Below are 24,311 nucleotides of genomic sequence, written 5' to 3'. Positions count from 1 at the left end.
ACTTTATTTGGAGACAAATGATACCGATTTCTATTCCTAAAACAATCAGCAAGCACTCGAGGGCATGGCAACTGGAGTGGATGATGCTGTGTAGTGAGGCCTCCGACAGATAAACCACCACAAGCGAAAGTGTTTTAGCAGTGGGAGTCGAAGCATTTGTACCAGATCATCTGGTAGATGGCACTGGGTGAAGGTGGCGGTGTGGAGAGAGGAGGAAAACCACGAGATGGACAACGATGGTGTGGGCACGAATTCTTGGTGTGTTCGTGGTATGAAACTTTTGTAGTAATGGTACAACTCAAACTGCTGGAGTTTTCCGAATTCAGGGGATGTCAGCCAAGCGTCCACCTTGCCGGGTATGGACATCAGGTAGCGTGTCAGGATGCAGAGGCATTGAACAGGGCCCTTCTGGTGAGAAGAGACGATGGCTCTGAGGAGATCAAATTTAGGAAGGACAGATATCTGACGACAGTCGAGATTGAGGGGCACGGTGTGCCATAAAGGGCGCCACCGAGTTGAGAGGAATTGTGTACGGCAGAAATCCTTGGTGGGGAGAAGCGAGATGATCTCCTCAAGGATGACGTCCGGGAGATCGCTGATGCAGTCCGCCGGAGATTCTACTGGTTCCGCAGATCCGGGTGGGGGGGGGGGCTCACCGCTTTTCCCCACACTACCGGGTGCGGGATCTACAACCAGCGTCGCCGTTGGCTCGAGCCTCATCTTCTTGGCACTGGGACCAGCCGACTTCATTTTCCTTGTGGGCGTCGCGCCGAGCTCACGGGTTTGAGCAGAGTAGCCAGAGACGAGCCTAGTGGCAGTGCGAGTGGGGAAGAAGGAGGGCTGGGGATTTCTGTAGGAGTGGAAGAAGAGGAGCAGGCATTTTCTGTATGAGTGAGGAAGAAGGTGAGCGGGGTTTTCTGGACGAGTGAGGAAGATTGGGGAGCGGGGGGAATTTGGAGGGGGGAGACGGAAGCGGGAGAGCGAGCTGTTCGTGCACTAACTACTCGCTTTTTCCCAAGAACCGCTCTCTTCTTTTGCGTTGCTGCATTGGAGCTGGCGCATGGACATGGCTCACTGGCCATGCATGCAGGATGCATGTGCCCGCCGACCACTTCATGCACCTGGTTTGTTCTAGGCCTATTTAATAGGGTGGTTATGGAGTAAAGTAAGGAGATTTATTTTCTCTGTGTGCATCCACCAAATTAGAGGATGCGGTACTGGATGCAGACACTCACATTAAACTAAGCTTCAGAAGATACGGTATGCATACTAACGTTCAGAAGAACAAAAGTTCAGCATGTCTATGCATCTCAATGATTCACCATACTATAACCAATACAAAGCTGTGAGAAGGTGTGGAAATGAAGAAAATAGCAAAGGGCCTCCCTGCGCACACATTAATTTCCTGGGCATGCTTGTTTCTTCTCAATGTTGCGAGCACTTTGAGCATGTTGGCAACTCCACAACTAGCTAGCCGCCTCATCTTGCAATTGATGCTGACACATTTGCAGCAAACACATGAGGCAATAGAGATGACTCAACATGAGTCCATATTGTGCAGTTCCCCTGAAATCATATTCATTGTCCTGATCTGAAAAGATAGGAAAACAGTAGCTATACTTAAACGGTGTTGCAAAATAGTAGCACATATCAATAGCTCGGCATGACAAAACACGATCATCTGGATGAAGGGGATACTGACCTGCCTGAGGAAGATTATATATAATTTCATAAGTCCTTGGTTGATTTCCACCTTCGGCTGCACTGCTTGTTTACTCCTCCACACATGACAGGATCGTTCCGCACTGCATTCAGCAAGTCAACGTATGAATAAGCTAATTTCATCTTGCGGTGGTCATTGTACCTAGTTACGAATGTAGGAATACCTGGAGCACCATGAGGTTAGCTGACAGTAGGTAGATGCAGCCATATAAATTTTGTGCGGTGCTACCAAAATTGAGGTTTGTATCCCTTCCCGTTATGAGAATTCTTCTTGAAGTTGGTAGAATTTGACGGCTTGTTCTTTGCATCAAACTTGCCTTTCCCCTGAGATTTGTTCTTGTTGTTTTGGGGCTGGTTGGGCTAGAAGTTCTTCTCGTGTACCATGTGGGCACTAGAAGCTCCCTCAGCGACCCGAGCACGTGTGTCTTTTGCTCTCGCCTTCTCCTCAAAATCAAGAGTGCTAATGAGATCCAAAACAGAAAACTTATGTCTCTTGTTTTTCAAAGAAGTAGCAAAATCATTCCACGAAGGTGGAAGCTTGGCAATGATGGTCCCAGCAACAAATTTGTCCGGCAACACACACTTAAAGTACTCAAGTTCCTTAGAGAGTGACTGTATATCATGAGTCTGCTAAACAACAGAGCGCTCATTAGTCATCTTGTAGTCACAGAATTGCTCCATGATGTACAACTCGTTGCCAGCGCCCGAGGGCCCAAATGTGGCCTCGAGCGCAGCCCACATGTCTTTGCCGCTGTCAACGACATATATGAATCCACAATGGAATCGTCAAGAACACTCAGCAAGGTGGCTTTGAAGAGGGTATCCATGTTCTGAAAAGCTTCCTGCTGTGTAGGATTAAGATCGCCCTCAGGCTTACCCTTAGTGGCGTCATAGTAGTACATGGTCTGAAACCAATATACTACTCTTGTGCGCCACCTTTTATATTGCACCCCCTTAAAAGTAGGCGGCTTCAAAAGCGCAGCAAAACCACTTGGAGTAAATTGCTTGTAATCAGGTTTTTGGATTGGATTGTTGAATATATGAGCAATTTAGTATGAGATTTAATCCGAATCAGCAGTAAATAGATCATGACGACAATTGCAAACATCAAAGTAATGATGCGGATTAAACCAGGAGGACAAAATCACATACTGTACAGTAGGAGCAGAACCGATGTGGTTGATGTTGTCACTCATGTCATTGATGAAGAGGTTACCGAGGTCGGGGAAGAAGGATGTCGTTGAGGAAGTCATCGCTGGCAGCAGTCACAGGAGCGTGCTCCCCAAAAACCTGATTGCCCCTCTCCCGTATAGGATCACAAAAGGCGGGGTTCAGAGGACTGTTGTCCCTTCTCGCGGTGCACGCCAAAAGGAGTGCTGGAGAAGAATTGTGTGATGGCGCTAAGATCTGGAATGGTGCGAAACCATATGATACAGCGGCGGCTAGGGCATAATAGTAGGCCTTTGGCCCCCAAATCCCACGTCCAAGTCAATAATAGCTCAAAAAAGTCAATAATAGCCCCACCAAGGTTTGTCTCGGAAAAAACCCGGAGTAATTAAGGCGTCCGTTAGTCCCTTTAGTATAAATACAATATCATTAATAATGGCCCCACCTTTTGTGTCACAAAGTATGTTGGAGTACAACCGGCTACACGTTTACAATCCGCTTCTCTTCTCTCACCTCTTCTCTCTCCTTGAACTAAGCACAAATACGATATTTAAATCCTTATAGCCTGCTTATGTCATCTAATTGTAGTACTTGCTCTAAAGTTACTCTCCACTGTGTAGTCTGAAATGTGGGGCGTGCAGCGGGCGGTGCCCTTGGTCGGAGCGCCGCTTCAACGCCGGAAGCAGTGAGAGGTCGCGTCGCCCTGACTTACCATCAATGTGGAGCGGCGGGCTCAGCTGGCGCCGGGCGGGAAGCGCGCGCAGGAGGGGGGTGGGGTTTTTGTTGGGCCAAGAAGGTGAGAAGCCAACTTGGGATTGGTCCGGACGGGGAAATATCATGTGCTCCCATACTCTACATATGACACTAGTCTATGTGACTACTCCCTCCTTTCCAGTTTATAGAGATGTTTAGAGTAACATAGTAATATGTTACAGTATAAGTTACTCCCCACTATGAATAGCCTTGGCCTCTCCCAGTGCTCCACCATGTATAGCTGCTAAGCATGCCACGTAGGCATAAAATATGATGTGGCACCAATAAATTAAGTACCTATGCATTGAAGACTTGAGTTACTAATCATTTAATGCACTTAGCACCTCATCTAAGAGCATGGTTAATAGTATAGCCAGCTGCTGGCTATAAGCCAGTGCCATGTCATCTACAGCCCATCTTATAGTCAACATGTACAATAGTAGATCAAAAGAGTGTACTACTTTTTTATTATGTGACCCACCTTTCATTCTCACAAAGTGCCTAGGAGCACGTGCTAGAGCTGGCTCTTCATGAAGAGCCCGCTTACCTTCTCTCTCCTCTTCTCTTTCCTCCAACTAAGCAGAAATATACTAGTTTATTCCTTATAGCCCGCTGACTCAACTCTATTGTACTTGCTCTAAGCACATCTAAGCACTTACTAGCACCCCGTTGACCGTCGACCTTGACGGTGTACGTCACCTTGTGTCTCATAATTTTCCTTGTCATCATCTGAGTCCTAGAAGATCTCACCCACATCATCATTAGCATGCAACCACCTTGATAGACAACATGCGCAAAAGGAGTAGAGGCGACTAGGGACGCACCACCACCACATCGTGGGCACTCCGTATGTGCTCGTGTGCGTGCAGCGTGCGTGTTTTTCCATTGGTGCTAGCTCTAAGGCTGAGGCTGCGGTCGTATTCGTCTCCGACTAGTAGTTGAGCAACGACGGCAAAGAGGTGTTGCAAGAGATGCGTAGGTGCTATTGCGTGCGAGCTTCACCATAGCACGATGAACCGGACGTCTCCACGGATGGCGCACGCCTCCATGCAGCCAAGTGTGTGCGCATGCATGTGTTATTCACGTGCATTCTGCGGCCGGGCGTGTGTGCATGCACGTGTTGTGTACGTGCGTTGTGTGCTCCATGCTGTGCGTGTATGTGCATGAGTTGGATCGGATGGAGTTAGTGCGTTGGCTTGTGTACATGCGTGGCTGCGTGCGTCCTGTACATGCGTGGCTTGTTGCATGGTTATCAATAATTCAATATAAACTACTCCCTCCATTCCTAAATATAAGTCTTTCTAGCCATTTCAAATAGACTACAACATACGGATGTCTGTAGACATATTTTAGAGTGTAGATTCACTTATTTTGTTTTGTATGTAGTCCCTTATTGAAATCTCTAAAAAGACTTATATTTGGGAACGGAGGGAGTATAAAACATCTTCAACTTAGCATCCTGATGTACCGTTTCTAGTGGTTAGCGAAAAGTTCATGTTCTTTTATTTGTTTATAGGTGGGCATACGGCAAAAAACAGGGGAAAACGCGCAAGGTTCCTTGCAGACGCTACACCGCGAGGTTCCTTGCTCCTTCTTGGTCGTCGGGAATCTATGCTCTTCAACTCTTTTCTTTTACGTGAGCTTTGTTCATCCTTTTCCCAACATGTGAGACATCTAGCATCAAGGTGCACGTGTCACGCAAGAAAATGGAGATAATCAGATAAGCAGTGCGTAAGTGAGTCGTGCACTTCGATGGCACCTACGCAATATTTTTTCTCCTCGATGGCATGTGAATAGTGTAGGTACTCAATGACGGAGCACAGAATGGTAGCAATGACATGGTCAGCCCTTTTCTGGAGAGAGTACGTACTACTAAATAACTTTCATGTGTCCCATCAACTCGCAGAACGACGAGAAGCTTGATTATGCCTTCTCCCTCGCCAACGCGTGCGTGGTGGCTCGCAGCACGAGGAGAAACTTTTGCTTACAAGCGGTGGACATGCAGCAGTTGATCTGGTGTTAGATTGCCAGAAGTACTACTGTAGAACCATCGACTTCCAGAAGAGGCGAAGAGCCAAGCGCAAAGGTCACCTACTAACCTTACGCTAGGCATAGTGGGAGTAACATAAGTAGGGGTACCTCCTTTTTTATATTCTAGAAACAACCACACGCGAATATCTTTTTTTAAAACTCCACCCATATATTGATCAAATAACAATAGTCTTACAATCGTTCATTACATAATTAGCCACTCAGGGCGGAACAGAATTACACAGAATATCATCGGACATGGTATCAAAACTAAATTTTTCTATCTCATGCGCCGCCTTGTTTGCTTGCCTATCAATCTTAACAATCTTGAGATCAACAATAAACTTGGAGGCGGTGATCGCTTCCATTTTTAGATCCACATAAGGAGACCTGTCAATAGTTTCTTTCACTAGGAAAGATGCAGCAAAGGAGCAGTCAGTTTCCAAGATAATTCATTTGTGAAGAGAAATACCAATGTACAGCCCGGCGAGGCACGCACGAAGTTCCGCCTCCTCCGCTCCGGAGCACATTCGAATAAAATCCCAAGAAGACACCATGACTACTCCCAGATGATTCCTAGCGACAACCCCAACGCTAGCAGATCTCAAGCTCTCCACAAAACTAGCATCAACATCTATCTTAATATACTCCCACTCTGGAGGCTTCCAAACAGCACGATCATTTTCTTTTTGCGGACTAAGATTCTCCCCATTCCTCATCACCCCCTTCCCTTTGGTGCTTTGGTCCACTTGCACACGCGAATATCGAGGTGCTGGTTACGTAGAACAAATTTCCTGGAGTCCGTGCTCAGCCCTCCTCTATCTCTCTTCTTAGCCAGCCAGCGGACAAGCGGAGCCCATCTATTTGCTCACATGCGGTCCCTCATGTCAGTGAAAATGCAAGAGGACCCACTGAACCTGCACATCTTTCACCTCAACGTGCTGGTGATGGAAAACAAATCCAATAAAGATCTTCGGTGGCTGCTTTAGGAGTTACTCAAGAGTAGTAAGATTCTATTTACAGTTTAACCCAAGATGCACATCACGTGGCTTCAACTACCACTCTATTTTCTTGCATGACATGACCTGGATGCTGGATGTCGCATGTGTCGGCAAAAGGAGGAAGAACCCGACCAAATCTTCGGTTGTGCTCTCGGATTAGACTAGTTGTGCTAACTTAAAATTTTTATTGTGTACTCTCTCCGTTCCAAAATACTTGACATCCATTTGTCCAAAAATGGATGTACCTATATACTAAAACATGTCTAGATACATCTATATTTTGACAAATAGAAGGCATGTACTATTGTGGAATGGAGGGAGTAGAATGGATGCAAGTTTTGGTATTGGGAAGAAGAGTACATCGATATATTGATAGAGCGCAATTTAGTAGATGTTCTAGCACTTTTAGCTAGCATAGAGGCTAGAGATGAGACTAGTGCAGTTGTTGATACTCCTACTAGAGGCTAGACATGAGACCAGGATGCGAGGAACCAACATCTACTTCTTTACACTCGAAGAAGAAAGAAGCACGCAAGATCGAGCCTCCGCAGATCAACAATGAATGCATAGAGAAGGCACTAATTCAACTTACAGGAGCAGTTATAGAAGTTGGATATCTTCTAGTAGTAGTAAAATGTATTCTTGTGGTTCTTGTTTTCTTTGGTCTTGCATTTCTAGTCAAAATTATCATTGGAGTTCGTGCAAAATGGAGGTCCCTTTGGGGTCGTGCGTTGGAGTTGGCCTTACAAGTGGGACCGCAGTTGAGGAAACCGACTATCGGCAAACCCCCACCTCGTCCGCCGCGCAATGGCTGAAGTTAGAGAGACGACGAGGTTGAAGAGATTGCTCTAGCACGGACTCTAAGAAATATGGTGTCAGATGGATGTCGTGCTAGTGGCGTGTGCCGTACTCCTCGATGTGAATGCTTGTTCTGGCCCATGCCACCCTACTACTCCTACTACTTATATAGTACTCCTACTAGTAGTATCGAGGATTCGAGGTGCTGGTTACGTACAACGAACACATTAACATAATGCTACATTAAAAACACCCACCCGACGCGCGAAGCATGTGAAGCTAGTACAAATAGTGTACTACTATTGTTGATTGGCCTCATCCGATAACCTGTTGCAATGCACGTACAATTATGTATTTGGAAAATATTTTTTTGTCTCGTCGCACCACTCACTCAGAGAAGCGTCTCGAAAGCCATTCATAAATTTAGTAAGTTTATCATAGGCATATCATTTTATTACATACAACAGGTCATCAACCCATATCGACAACGAGGATACATTATAAATACTAAAGTTTTAATCACACAACAAATAATAAGAAAAAAGTACCTGCAAAAAAAAACAAGCAATGAAATGAACTTCAACTCAACCATTCCTCGGCAAAGAGTTGGTGGACGGTTGCCAGTTTGCCATGGTACATGAAGAGGCGCCCCGGCCTACACGTCCGTTCAAAAATACTAGTACTAGAAAAGGACTCGCCGTCGTCTCACTGATATGTTGGAACGGGACCACATGTCAATGAAACATGGTGTGTAATTTCTCATGCAAAATGCGATCTGGCCGTGTTGGCCTGAGGTGCCGCATTAGTTTTTGTTTTTTTTGAAAGTTTGCCGCATTAGTTATTGACCTTTACTTTTTTTAACATGTAGTCTGAATGGATAGCTCCTGTGGTCATCACACGTGAGCGGATATAGTGATGATTGATTCGCCCGAGCAACTTATTACTGTGGGAATATGGGAGTACCAACGGATTGAAGGAACAGAGAAATGATGGTTGCTTCGTTCGAGCAACTTACTGTGGCGAAGGTGGGGCTCTGTGATTTGACTGCTCACTAGTCATTACTACTGCGGCGCAACGACTGGGGTGAATCTTTCCCTGAAGTTGTGTTGTGCACTCAATATTGCTGCATGGCAGGTGGAGCCGGATGAAGGATGTCCAACATGTCGACGAAACGAAGTTGAATTGTTTCTGGCATTGCTATCAATCCTTCAGGACTTGTTTATATGTACGCATAATTTTAATGAAATTGTACTTTGATGCTATGAAGGTTTCAACTTTGATTCCCGCAGGAAAAAAAGGTTTCAACTTAGGATTCATGTGTCTTGCCTCGAGATTATCTCGTTACAACATTCCATCAAATACAAATGAAACTACCATGGCTAATGCATCTCAATGGTTCGCAGATCAGCGCCAATATTCACATCACAACTGAAGACAAAGTTGTGAGAAGGTGTACAAATAAAGAAAAAAATATAATTGATCGATGTTGTTCGTAGGCATGGCTTCATTTCCTTGGCACAGTGTTCATTGCTTGGCAGCTAGTTTCACCCAACTCTGTAGCCAAAAAAGAGGTGTATGAAGGACACCACAATCCAATCATTTTGTGCAGCTCCACTAAAATCGAGCGGACCATCCCTGTTTGCAAAGATATCCAGTCAGTGTGATTACAATAATAGTGGCACTAGATGATGAAAGATAACACACATAAATAGAAGCCGATCACCTCTACGATCTCTCTTTAAGACTAACTTCTTGTTGGAGAAGATAAGGCACGGAGTTGGATGAGGAGGATAGCAAAACCAATCTCCCTTTCCGCAGTCCCACAGAAATGTAAAAACGTTGCCCGTGTGACATTTTGGCGGAACTGCACAAAACACTCTTTAGAAAAAAGTGATTTGTGCAGTTCACCAAAAGGTTGCAATAGCAACAAGGTGAAAATGGATATCCCTGTTTGCAAAAGGAGGTCAAAAGGAAACAATTACTGCCCAATAACACGAGTTGAAGACACATACGTCGACAAAAAAGAAGCATGTTCCATGTAATAAGGGAAAGATAGCACATGGTGGTTTATCAAAAATGGTTTGAGGACGAGATTGCAAGATGGAAAGTACGTCGGCCGAGATATGATTTAAGCAAACAATTAAAGAAGATCCACATGCAGCAACATGGGAAGATGGGCAGTGGAGCAAGGCCAGAGGAAGCTATACCTGAGGCTCGTCAGGATGTTACTAGGAGGGCGCCGGCGGCCGAGATCTGCCCATACTGCGGCAGCGAGCAAGTGGCGAAGGCCCTACCGCGCCGGAGCTTGGTCAAAGAGAATGGCAGGTACCGCAGATCGGGACGTGCTGCCTCAACACCGTCGAACAGAGAAACGATGCACATCCTCCCTTTCCGCTGGCGGACGAGATGCAGCCGGATCATTGACCAACGCTAAGAGAGAGAGGCCACGACCGCCTTGTGTGAGATGGTGTGACGAGAGACAAACCCATTTTTCCATTTTCCCCACGGCAATCGTTTTATATACTGTACGTGCCATTGAGGAATATATAACTTTATTTAATGCTAACGCGTCAAGTCGAACTTTGTTCCGTCTAGACGTGGTACCCGACCCTCCTTCGAGTAAACAACCGCTACACGCGTCAAATTATCACGGGCCGCCTTTTCATACAGAAACAAACTCCACCGTGTACCCGCGCGGGTGTGACCGGGAACGAGACGTGAGTACGTGCGTCCTACGTGCACTTCTTCTTTAGGTGCAGGTACGTACGTGGGTGGGTGTGAGAGAGATGGTTTGTGCAAAACAGAGGCAATGTGTTGATGATATCTCAAACAGAAAAACGTAACATATGCAATGTGTGTGAAACGGAGTCATGGACGTGAGATATTGATAGAATTGAAAACAAGGATGAAGTGTGTGGCTGCGCGATCGATAAAGAGTGCCATCGAATTTGTGTTTGCCCGCGTCAAAGATATAGGGCGGCTGGCCTACTGGAATTTGAGAGGGCAGAGGTGCAGTTTTTCTCTGTGGCATGGATACCTACCTACAACGTTCGACTATCGGTGTGTGTGGGGGGGGGAGGGGGCAGAGACCGATCGACTAGTATATGTGTGGGGACGGAGAGAGACCTAGCTATGTATTGAGGGAGGTTGATCGACATCCATGTGTAGCAGAGGAATAAGGTTGGGAAAAAGACAAAAGTAGAGTGTCGGAGGGATGGTGGTGGAGTGGCGTCTCACAAATGGTGGGAGAGGCCTGCTAGACAAACGGAGGGTATGAGTGCAATATCAATAAGAAAGGGCGGGGGATGTCTATGTGTCTATGCACGTGCGTGTGAGAGATGGGTCGGGAGGTATTCAAGGATGATGAGGGGAGAAGATATGGTTGTGGTAAGCATACGTAACTACATAGGAAGATCAATCGTCGTGTGTCCGAGAAAGGGAGAGACATAACTAGCGAGGTAAGTGTATCGGTGCTTGGTGAAAACGAATTATAGTCGACCTGGCTATATGTAGGGAGATCAGTTCATATACACGCCTGCATGTGTTAGAAGCAAATAAGGTCCGGAGAGATAGACAGGGGGAGAGGGTGCGGCTAGGAGGTGGTGCGAGAGGCCTACCATGTGGAGGGGGGAGGAGTGTGCGAGTATGTGATCAATGAAAAGAGGGGTGGGAGTGTGCACCTGCGTGGAATCGTATTGGACATAGGGGGGCATGGACGGTGAGAAGAGAAGAGGGGAAGTATATATGTATTTGTTGTAGGCACACTTGGCTAGAGAGGTATATCGACCGGTGTGTGCCGGAAAGAAGGAACCGTGGGCCTACACACACCGCGGGTGGACGACCTAAAGAGAAATAATGAACGTGCGTGATGGAGGGGACGCTAAGGGTGGGTGAGAGGGGGGCGGGCGTGTGCATGCACGATTGAAAGTTAGTGCTAGCTAGCTACAAATAGAAGAGGATCGTGAAGGCGTAAAAGACGAACAAAGATCATAATTCATTATAAAAAAGTGGATACAGATACTTGAAGAAGATATCATAATGTAGAACATTGATTATAATTTGGGATAATGTGTGGCTTTTGCAACTCAGGTCTAAATACTTGTCATAATGTAGGGGGCGGGGTGATACGTCTCCAACGTATCTATAATTTTTGATTGTTCCATGCTATTGTATTACCCCTTTTGGATGTTTATGGGCTTTATTCTACACATTTATATCATTTTTGGGACTAACCTACTAACCGAAGGCCCAACCTATATTGCTGTTTTTTTTGCCTATTTCAGTATTTCGAAGAAAAGGAATATCAAACGGAGTCCAAACGGAATGAAACCTTCGGGAGCGTTATTTTTGGAACAAATCTGACCGGAGAGCCTGGAGTGCAAGTCAACAAATCCCCGAGGGCCCCACGAGATAGGAGGGCGCCCCCCTAGGGGCACGCCCCCCTATCTTGTGGGCCCCTCGAACATCCACCGACGTACTTCTTTCTCCTATATATATCCACGGACCCCGAAAACATCCAGGAGTACCACGAAACACAATTTCCACCGTCGTAACCTTCTGTATCCGCAAGATCCCATCTTGGAGCCTTCGCCTGCACTTTGTCGGAGGGGGAATCGATCACGGAGGGCTTCTACATCAACACCATAGCCTCTCCGATGAGTTGTGAGTAGTTTACCACAGACCTACGGGTCCATAGTTATTAGCTAGATGGCTTCTTCTCTCTTTTTGGATCTTAATACAATGTTCTCCCCCTCTCTTGTGGAGATCTATTCGATGTAATCTCTTTTTGCGGTCTGTTTATCGAGATCTGATGAATTGTGGGTTTATGATCAATTTTATCTATGAATAATATTGGAATCTTCTCTGACTTTTTTATGTATGATTGAGTTATCTTTACAAGTCTCTTCAAATTATCAGTTTGGTTTGGCCTACTAGATTGATCTTTCTTGCCATGGGAGAAGTGTTTAGCTTTGGGTTCAATCTTGCGGTGATCTTACCCAATGACAAAAAGGGTTGCAAGACACGTATTGTATTGTTGCCATCGAGGATAACAAGATAGGGTTTATATCATATTGCATGAGTTTATCCCTCTACATCATGTCATCTTGCTTAATGCGTTGCTCTGTTCTTATGAACTTAATACTCTAGATGCATGCTGGATAGCGGTCGATGTGTGGAGTAATAGTAGTAGATGCAGGCATGAGTCGGTCTACTTGTTATGGACGTGATGCCTATATACTTGATCATGCCTAGATAACATCATAATTATTCGCTTTTCTATCAATTTCTCGACAGTAATTTGTTCACCCACCATAATACTTATGCTATCTCGAGAGAAGCCTCTAGTGAAACCTATGGCCCCCGGGTCTATATCTTATCATATTTGCTTTCAATCTACTTTTATTTGCATCTTTATTTTCTGCATCTATATTATAAAATACCAAAAATATATTTATCTTATCATACTTTCTCTATCAGATCTCACTTTCGTAAGTGACCGAGAAGGGATTGACAACCTCTTTATTGCGTTGGTTGCGAGTTCTCAGTTTTTTTGTGTAGGTGCGTGGGACTTTTGAGGAGCCTCCTACTGGATTGATACCTTGGTTCTCAAAACTGAGGGAAATAATTATGCTACACTTTGCTGCATCACCCTCTCCTCTTCGGGGAAAACCAACGCTAGCTCAAGATGTAGCAAGAAGGATTTCTGGCGCCGTTGCCGGGGAGGTTTTCGCTCAAGTCAAGACATACCAAGTACCCATCACAAACCCATCTCCCTCGCATTTACATTATTTGCCTCTCGTTTTCCTCTCCCCCCACTTCACCCTTGCCGTTTTATTCACCCTATTTTTCCCAATATCCTCCTCTCTTTTCCGTTTGCCTTCCCTTTGCAATGGCCGAGTCAAAAAGAACTAAGGGTTTTCTCCCGAGCTCTAGTGCCTTGGACAACTCATCTATCCTCTCTAAGCTCATGAACAATGACACTATAAGACCCACCGGGGTCGAGCTTGAATAATTTTGATGAGGATGACTCTGGAATTTTTTGTTATTTACTTGATGAGTCTTTAGAAGATGCTTGGGATAGGTTATTAAGAATTCGGGCTAGCTATGTGCCACAATATCAAATTGAAGATTACTTAAAGAGTTTTTATGTGGGCTTGCCAACTTCTTTTAAAAAAGTTTTAGATTCTATTTTTGAAGGAAGTTTTCTTGAAAGGGATGCTATAGATACTTATGGAAAGATGAAAACCATATTTGGGCACCCTTTGAATGATAAGGTTGAATCAACTACTCTCTTGTGCTTTTATCAAAATGAAATTATTAAAGAGATGAAGTCTAGTTTGGAGGCAAACTTCTGTAACATGCTTAATCTTACGTCTTCCATTAATAGCCATGTGCTTACTTTGAATAGAAGATTGAATGCCATAGAAAGGAAATCCCCCTCATCAAGTGCCAAAGATGGCACTAGTTAAATCTATCCTTGCTTTTATGCCTACCTAGGGGCGTTAAACGATAGCGCTCGTTGGGAGGCAACCCAATTTTTATTTATGTTCTTTGTTTTTGCTCCTGTTTAGGAATAAATCTTGCATCTACTCTCTGTTTAGATGTGTTTTTATCTTTTGTTTAGTGTTTGTGCCAAGTAGAACCTATAGGATAACCTACGATGATAGTTGATTTGATTCTGCTGAAAAACAGAAACTTTGCGCTCACGAGAACAAATTCAATAAATCACAGAAACGTGATTTTGCATTGATTCGTTTTGCTGCTGATCAATAGACAAATTTTCCAGTACGTCCTATTTTGGTAGGAGTTTTAGAGTTCCATAAGTTTGCGTTAGTTACAGATTGCTACAGACTGTTCTGTTTTTGACAGATTCTGTTTTTCGTGTGTTGTTTGCTTATTTCAATGCATCTATGGCTAATAAATTAGTTTATAAACCATAAGGAAGTTGGAATACAGTAGGTTTAACACCAAAATAAATAAATAATGAGTTCATTGCAGTACCTTATGTGGTGGTTTTGTTTTCTTTCACTAACGGAGCTTATAAGATTTCCTGTTGAGTTTTGTGTTGTGAAGTTTTCAAGTTTTGGGTAAAGCCTTTATGGACTATGGAATAAAGGGTGGCAAGAGCCTAAGTTTGGGGATGCCCATGGCACCCCAAGATATTCAAGAGTAGCCAAAAGCCTAAGCTTGGGTATGCCCCGAGAAGGCATCCCCTCTTTCGTCTTCGTTCATTGGTAACTTTACTTGGAGCTATATTTTTATTCGCCACATGATATGTGTTTTGCTTGGAGCGTCGTGTATTATATTAGTCTTTGCTTGTTAGTTTGCCACAATCATCCTTGCTGTAACACACCTTTTGGGAGAAGCCTATTTGATTAGAATTTGCTAGAATACTCTATGTGCTTCACTTATATCTTTTGAGCTTGATAGTTTTTTGCTCTAGTGCTTCACTTATATCTTTTAGAGCACGGAGGTGGTGTCTTAATTTTGAAGAAATTGCTAGTCTCTCATGCTTCACTTATATCATTTTGAGAGTCTTTTAGAACAGCATGGTATTTGCTTTTGTTACAAAGTTGGTCCTAGAATGATGAGCATCCAAGTTGGGTATAATAAAAACTATCATAGGAAGTGAATTGGATGCTATGTTCAACTTGATACTTGATAATTGTTTTGAGATATGGAGTGAGTAATATTAAAGTCATGCTTGTTGGGTGATTATGAATTTAAAGAATGCTTGTGTTGAAGTTTGTGATTCCCGTAGCATGCACGTATGGTGAACCGCTTTGTGATGAAGTTGGAGCACAATTTTATTTATTGATTGTCTTCCTTATGAGTGGCAGCCGGGGACGAGCGATGGTCTTTTCCTACCAATCTATCCCCCTAGGAGCATGCGCGTAGTGCTTTGATTTTTGATGACTTCTAAAATTTTGCAACAAGTATATGAGTTCTTTTGATTAATGTTGATTCCATGGATTATACGCACCCTTTCACCCTTCCACCATTGCTAGCCTCTCTTATGTCGCGCAATTTTCGCCGGTACCATATACCCACCATACTCCTTCCTCAAAATAGCCACCATACCTACCTATTATGGCATTTCCATAACCATTCCGAGATATATTCCCATGCAACTTTCCACCGTTCCGTTCATATGACACACATTACTTTTGTCATATTGCTCTTTGCATGATCATGTAGTTGACATCGTATTTGTGGCAAGGCCACCTTCATAATTTTCATACATGTCGCTCTTGAGTCATTGCATATCCCGGTACACCACCGGAGGCATTCATATAGAGTCATATTTTGTTCTAGCTTTGAGTTGTAAATCCAAAAAAGTGTGATGATCTTCATTATTAGAGCATTGTCCTCGTGAGAAAGGATGATGAAGGCTATGATTCCCCCACAAGTTGGGATGAGACTTCGGACTTTACAAAAAGAAAAAAAAAGAAAAAAAAGAGAAAGGCCAAAAGGAAAAAAAGGCCAAAGAAAAAAAAGAGAAAAAGAAAAAGAAAAAAAGAGAAAAAAAATAAAATGAGAGAAAAAGAGAGAAGGGACAATGCTACTATCTCCTTTTCCACACTTGTGCTTCAAAATAGCACCATGATCTTCATGATAGAGAGTCTCATATGTTGTCATCATATACTAGTGGGAATTTTTCATTATAGAACTTGGCTTGTATATTCCAAATGATGGGCTTCTTCAAAAGTTCCCTAGGTCTTCGTGAGCAAGCAAGTTGGATGCACACCCACTTAGTTTCTTTTGTTGAGCTTTCATATATTTATAGCTCTAGTGCATCCGTTGCAAGGCAATCCCTACTCACTCACATTGATATCTATTAATGGGCATCTCCATAGTCCATTGATACGCCTAGTTGATGTGAGACTATCTTCTCCTTTTTTGTCTTCTCCACAACCACCTTCTATTCCACATATAGTGCCATGTCCATGGCTCACGCTCATGTATTGCGTGAAAGTTGAAAGAGTTTGAAATTATTAAAGTATGAAACAGTTGCTTGGCTCGTCATCGGGGTTGTGCATGATTAAATACTTTGTGTGATGAAGATAGAGCATACCCAGACTATATGATTTTGTAGGGATAACTTTCTTTGGCCATGTTATTTTGAGAAGACAGGATTACCTTGATTAGTGTGCTTGAAGTATTACTATTTCTTATGTCTTTATGAACTTTTATTTTGTATTATTTGGATCTGAACATTCATGCCACAATGAAAGAAAATTACATTATGAACTATGCTAGGTAGCATTCCACATCAAAAATTCTCTTTTTATCATTTACCTACTCGAGGACGAGCAGGAATTAAGCTTGGGGATGCTTGATACGTCTCCAACGTATCTATAATTTTCAATTGTTCCATGCTATTATATTACCTGTTTTGGATGTTTATGGGCTTTATTCTACACATTTATATCATTTTTGGGACTAACCTACTAACCGGAGGCCCAGCCCATATTGTTGTTTTTTTGCCTATTTTAGTATTTCGAAGAAAAGGAATATCAAACGGAGCCCAAACGGAATGAAACCTTCAGGAGCGTTATTTTTGGAAAAAATCTGATCCGGAGAGCCTGGAGTGCAAGTCAAGAAATCTTCGAGGGCCCCACAAGATAGGAGGGTGCGCCCCTCTAGGGGCGTGCCCCCCTGTCTCGTGGGCCCCTCGGGTGTCCACCGACGTACTTCTTTGTCCTATATATATCCACGGACCCCGAAAACATCCAGGAGCACCACGAAACACAATTTCCACTGCCGTAACCTTCTGTATCCGCAAGATCCCATCTTGGAGCCTTCGCCGGCACTCTGCCGGAGGGGGAATCAATCACGGAGGGCTTCTACATCAACACCATAGCCTCTCCGATGAGTTGTGAGTAGTTTACCACAGACCTACGGGTCCATAGTTATTAGCTAGATGGCTTCTTCTCTCTTTTCGGATCTCAATACAATGTTCTCCCCCTCTCTTGTGGAGAACTATTTAATGTAATCTCTTTTTGCGGTGCGTTTATCGAGATCCGATGAATTGTGGGTTTATGATCAAGTTTATCTATGAATAATATTGGAATCTTCTCTGAATTCTTTTATGTATGATTGAGTTATCTTTACAAGTCTCTTCGAAGTATCAGTTTGATTTGGCCTACTAGATTGATCTTTCTTGCCTTGGGAGAAGTGTTTAGCTTTGGGTTCAATCTTGCGGTGATCTTACCCAGTGACAGAAAGGGTTGCAAGACACGTATTGTATTGTTGCCATCGAGGATAACAAGATGGGGTTTATATCATATTGCATGAGTTTATCCCTCTACATCATGTCATCTTGCTTAATGTGTTGCTCTGTTCTTATGAACTTAATACTCTAGATGCATGCTGGATAGCGGAAGATGTGTGGGGTAATAGTAGTAGATGCAGGCAGGAGTCGGTCTACTTGTTATGGACGTGATGCCTATATACATGATCATGCCTAGATAACGTCATAATTATTCGCTTTTCTATCAATTGCTCGACAGTAATTTGTTCACCCACCATAATACTTATGCTATCTCGAGAGAAGCCTCTAGTGAAACCTATGGCCCCCGGGTCTATCTCTTATCATATTTGATTTCAATCTACTTTTATTTGCATCTTTATTTTCTGCATCTATATTATAAAATACCAAAAATATATTTATCTTATCATACTTTCTCTATCAGATCTCACTTTCGTAAGTGACCGTGAAGGGATTGACAAGCCTTTTATTGTGTTGGTTGCGAGTTCTCAGTTTGTTTGTGTAGGTGCGTGGGACTTTTGAGGAGCCTCCTACTGGATTGATACCTTGGTTCTCAAAACCGAGGGAAATACGCTACACTTTGCTGCATCACCCTCTCCTCTTCGGGGAAAACCAATGCTAGCTCAAGACGTAGCACGGGGCACTATACTTTGTGTGATAAACACGGTGTATGTATGGAACATGGTTTAGATTATGAATATATAGTTAGTACATCAAATGTACTATTATTTGGAATCAACATCAAGTGTATTCAAAAAATATAATTCGAGTTCATGTAGTGCACATAGTTCATATCTATCTCTATAGTAATCATGTGGTGGGCTATTAAGGTAATACACGAATGATGGTTGAAGTTGGCAACAATCATGATTGTAGATTCTTACTGAAGTAGAGAAATGAATTCAAATTTTGTTTGAATTGCAGTGGTAGTATAGACATTTGGAATGCATTAAAATGTTGGTATGAGTAGGTCATTACATGCATTACACAGCAAGCGAAAAACTTTAATTGGACATAACATGGATTCATACTCCCTCCTTCCATCTATATAGGGCGTAATGAGATTTTTAAGACCGCCTTTGACTATTTACAAGATTAATAGTACATGACATGCACAATGTTAAAATTATATCATTGAAAGAACCTTTCACAGACGAATTTAAAGGTGTGCTTTGTGTAAGTTGCATGTCATATATTATTTCTCTAATATTTGGTCAAAGTTAGCATTGAAAAACACATTAGGCCCTATATAGATGGAAGGAGGGAGTAGCTTTGAATATCATTTGTATAGTAAAACGGGGCAAGACTCTCTCTTTGTGTGGTGTGATTAGTTTTATTTTTTTGTTTCCTTTTTGGTTGAGGGAAGTGCGAATTGATTTGGTATGTACAAGTACAATATTAGTACATGTTAGGCTTGTCCCTAAAACTCAACCCGCATCTTGTTATATCCCAAAAATTCAGATATCGTGCTCCCAAAACTCGCGCCTTCACAACCCACGCCTTGCTATCCCGAAATTACAACACGTGCGAAAACTCCCTCCAGCTGCCAAATCCCGACACATGAAATCCCCCTTCTAACCCTGAGGCGAAAGGGACGCTAGTTCAAATCGGTGGGGGGTACTTTTGTAACACACCCTCCCATCGCCCCCTTTTCGCCATTCAAAATCCCAGGCCGCCATAAGCTCTCCGCTCCAACTGCGAAACCCCACCCTCCTCCGTCCACCACCACTACAAAAAAAGACACATCCGTGACATTTTGGGTCGAACGAATTTTTTTTTCTGTCATACATATGACACTTCTATGACAATAATTGTGACAAAACCCGGTATCATCATAGATGTGGTGGGCTCCTACTTCTATGACAAAAAATCATGACAGAAAATGGGCTTTTCATCCTGGGCGGGCCGGAGACGCAGCTGCATGACATTCTTTGGGCCGTCCATGACGGAAAAAACCGTGGTAGAAGCGAGGGCGAGGAAAATTTTCGGGGAGTTCCGGTTACGGTGGGAGGTCGGGGGCCGATCGATGTGCGTGTGTGTGAGGCGTTGGCTCTAACTGAACGCCGAGCGAGGCGTTGGGCTCTAACTGAACCCGAGCGATTGCACTACAGGCTACGTGTTACTGAACCCGAGCGATCGAATCGATGGCTGTTAACTGAACCGATCGAGCGATTCCTTCGCTACTGCTGCTAACTGAAGCCGATCGATTGGATGAAACAGTGAGAGTTGCGGGGGGGGGGTTGGATGAACAGTGAGCGGTGGCGTTGCCTCTGGATGAACGGACCCCGTGGTGTGGTGGAGGCTGGATGAACAGTAGACGGTGGAGGGGGCCCGTGGAGGGGTGGTTGAACAGGACCCCATGGTGTGGAGGGCTGGATGAACAGTAGACGGTGGAGGGGGTGGTTGAACAGTAGCCGGTGGAGTAGCGCACGATGGAGCTGAGTAGGAGCCGTGGAGGCTGGATGAACAGGAGCCCGTGGAGGTGAGGAGGTCGACGGTAGCCGTGGAGGCTGAGGAGGTGACGGTGGAGATGAACAGTATCCCGTGGAGTCCCGTTTTGCGGTACGCCACACCCCTCCCGATGAACAGGACCCCCGTTTCGACCGTAGCGCTCCAACACAAGTCCGTTTCATCCGTTTTGCGGTACGCACACCCCTCCGATCAACAGGACCCCGTTTCGACCGTAGGAGGTCCGTTTCCTCTGTTTTGCGGTACGCACACACCCTCCCGATCAACAGGACCCCGTTTCGACCGTAGGAGGTCCGTTTCCTCCGTTTTGCGGTACGCCACACCCCTCCCGATCAACAGGACCCGTTTCGAATGTAGAGGTCCATGTTTCCTCCGTTGTGCGGTACGCCAGGCCTCGTTTCCATCGCCTGTTCTGTCCAAGCCCTCCCGATGAACACGACCACGCATTCCGTTCCGACCCAGCCGGTTGGCTCCCAGCGTTCCGTTGCCTCCGATGAACAGACGCATTTTGCCTCCCCATGAACACGACGCATTCCGTTGCCTCCCCAGGAACACGACGACGACGCTGTTTCTCCGTTCCAACCCAGCCATGTACACGAGCCCTGGCCGTACGTATGCGCGAGTAGGCGTTTGAGACCCCGCCCGTATGTACATACATGGCCGTATTTTCTTTCTTGCACCCTGGCCGCTATACGTATGTGTACATGCTACGTGCGCGCCTCTACTACGACACGTACGCGCCTCTACTATGACACGTGCGCGCCTCTACATCGACCAGTATGTATGTACGTACACGTTCGCGACCAGAATGACAACGCTATGTACGCTTTGACCAGGTGGGTCCCGACTATCACGCACTTCCTTGCGTGCGAAGATGTAGCTGGTGGGTCCCAGTAGTCAGGGGGTGAATCATTTTTTTTGCCCGGACGCACTTCCTTGCATGCGAAGATGTAGCTGGTGGGTCCTAGCAGTCAGGGGGGCGAATCGTTTTTTTGGACGCACTTCCTTGCGTGCGAAGATGTAGCTGGTGGGTCCCAGTCAGGGGGAAACGTTTTTTGCGAAATATCGGTGGCCCGTCCGGTGGGTCCCCGCTGTCAGGTGGAGGAATAATTATTTTGCGCGTAATAAGGAGGCACTTCCTTGTGCGGCCATGGACCAGCTGTCAGCCTCTCCACGTACAGTCCATGTCCGATGGAAGCCATTCCTGACCAATGTTGACCGACGCTGCGCCGAGAGCACCAAGGGGTGGACGACGGCTGAGGCCTATGGAAGGGGACGACGCGGAGCCGGGGAAGACGCGGCAGTGGATGCCCACGGCGTAAGAGGAGTATGGGGTTCACTCGTTCGGCTGCGGTGTGAGGCTGCTCGTCGCCGCAGAATAACAGGGGGTGTGGGTGCGTAGAGGGATGGCCTGGCCAGCGGTGGGAGTAGTAGGGGCGGTGAGGCTCCGCGGCATCACAGCCGGCACGGGCGCAGAGAGGTGGCACGACCGGCGCTGCTTTGGGCGGCTGGAGCAAGAAGACCAGAGGTTGAAGAAGCACTACGGCCGTTGGATGGACATCGTACGGTCACTGGAGCTAGAATCGTTCATATATTGACTAAAGTTGACAAAGGCCTCCGTCCCAGTCAACTTAGTAGGCCCACAAGTCAGCCTCCCACCAAGGTGGGTCCCAGCTAGCAGGGGGTATTCATTTTTTGTGCGTAATAAGGAGGCACTTCCGGTGGGTCCGAGCTGACAGCGGGGGGAACGTTTTTTTCGCGAAATACGGCGGCCCGTCCTGTGGGTCCCAGCAGTCAGGGGGAAACATTTTTTTCGCGAAATACTGGTGGCCCGTCCGGTGGGTCCCTGCTGTCAGGTGGAGGAATAATTATTTTCCGCGTAATAAGGAGGCACTTCCTTGCGGCTGCCGTGGACCCAGCTGTCAGCCTCTCCACGTACAGTACTCTTCCGATGGAAGTCGGTCGTTGACCACATTGACCACGCCGCGCCGAGAGCACCACGGCGGTGGACGACGGCGAGGCCTAGGAAGGGGACGACGCGGAGCCGGGGAAGACGCGGCAGTGGAAGCCCGCGCGGAGAGGAGTACGAGGGTTCACCGGTTCGGCTGCGGTGTGAGGCTGCCGTCGCCGCAGAATAACAGGGGGTGTGGGTGAGTAGAGGGATGCCCTGGCCAGCGGTGGGAGTAGTAGGGGCGCTGAGGCCTACGCGGCAGCACAGCCGGCCACGGGAGGCGGGAGCAGGCGGTCCCGTCGGCGCTGCTTTGGCGGCTGGAGCAAGAAGATCAGAGATTGAAGAAACACGACGGCCGTTGGATTGACATCCAACGGTTACGTCTGCTAGAATCGTTTGTTGACGTATATAATAACTAAAAAAATCTTGCATACGCGTCAACTAAACAGGCCCACAAGTCAGACCACTCCCTCTTTTTTTAATAATTTATATATAGCTCATGGCAACTTCTTATGCAATTTATTGCAGTCGTTTTTTTTGGTTGGCCAGGGCCAATTTCGCATATTTCTGTGGGTTCCAAACTATTTTTAATACCGAAATGTCGAGCCAGATTTAAAGTACTTTGAAGATATATTTAAATTAGGTTAATGCCCAGTGAAATAGGAATCTGAAAATGTGAAAAAAATCAGAAATTATAAAGTAATTGCCAATTTGTCATCTGTTTTTATATTTACAACCCATTTCATATTACTTTCAAGATTTGCAGGCGTCTTGAAAGAGTTGCAGCCCATCAGGGCGTAGAAAAATAAGTAGGCCTGGATTGGGTATTCTTCAGAAAAAATAAACTGGGCTCATTTTCACAAAGAAAAAATAGCTGGGCTGGTCACATGGTGAACATAAAATATAAGCCTGGGCTAGACGGGCCACAGCCCAGTTCAAACCCTGCTCCGTCTCAACAATACCAAACAAAAAAATACTGCTCGAGTAGCTACGTCCCAGGTGTCAGCCGATCTTGTGTTGTTCTCTTGTCTATTGACTATATACGCTCACAATGTCGTGGGTCCCAGATGTCAGGAAAACACTAGGAGGAAGCATTTTATTTTTCCATACGCTGACGTGGTGGGCCCCTACTGTCATCCTCTCCACGTACTTCTGCCGATTCCTGTTGTTTGTTGACCATGTTGACAACGCGAGAGGGCGGCGCCGCGGCGAGCGCACCAAAGCGCGCGGAGGACGTCGGCGTTAACGATTTAGGAGACGGTGGGGCGGCGATGCGTGCGCTGAGGCGCAGCCAGCCGTGGGAGGCGGAAGCAGGCGGCCCCGCCGGCGCTGGTTTGGTTTTGGCGGCTGGAGGAAGACAGGACTGAAGAAACACGACAGACTGTAAAAGCAGCAGGAGTACTTAACAACCTTAACTGAAACCAGCAGGGGCACTTAACAACCAAAGCTGAAAGCAGTATGAGTACTTATACAGGTTCAACCGTACAAAGCACGCCTCGAACAGTGCTACTTTGCCTACAGTTAACCAAGGGTGAGGCCGCCAAGCCCCAGGACAAGGCCCAGGCGCCACCCCGCGCATCCACAACCTTCTGAAAGCGGCTTCATCTCGCAACGTGGTCAATAAACAGGATATTCGCTTTAGAGCCATGGAAAAGCATGAACATAATCTTCTGTCCTATTCTCCAAGATGGACGGGCCTTCATTATTTGAGACCACCCATGAATAAGTATCTTTTCACCTCCAAGGGGAATTGAGTAGGTCGACATAAACATCATGTTGTGACCAAGCGCAAGTCTGACCCGACCATGGTCAGGCATCTGTATAGGAACAATAGAACTCGGCAGTTCCTGTTTCAAGAAGATCACAGCTGTAAAACTGTGTATAAGCAATAGTTTATGAACAACATATATAACAGAAAACAGCTCGTACCATAAGTTTCTCGACACAGTTGGACCTGTTCAACGAGTGCAGCAGTGGCACACATATCCCACGTGGCCTTCCACCATTGAAACGCCCCACAAGGACCTCAAGACGATCAATAAAGTGTAGGAACTTGTGGATGTCGATCCAGTCAACTTCAGTGCCATTAGTAACAGCCGAGTTATTACAGAGTAACAAACGAGCAGACTGCTTAACTCTGAAAAAA

This window comes from Triticum aestivum, chromosome 7B (assembly GCF_018294505.1).
Source record: "Triticum aestivum cultivar Chinese Spring chromosome 7B, IWGSC CS RefSeq v2.1, whole genome shotgun sequence".
Classification (NCBI taxonomy): domain Eukaryota; kingdom Viridiplantae; phylum Streptophyta; class Magnoliopsida; order Poales; family Poaceae; genus Triticum; species Triticum aestivum.
This window is presented reverse-complemented; position numbering follows the sequence as displayed.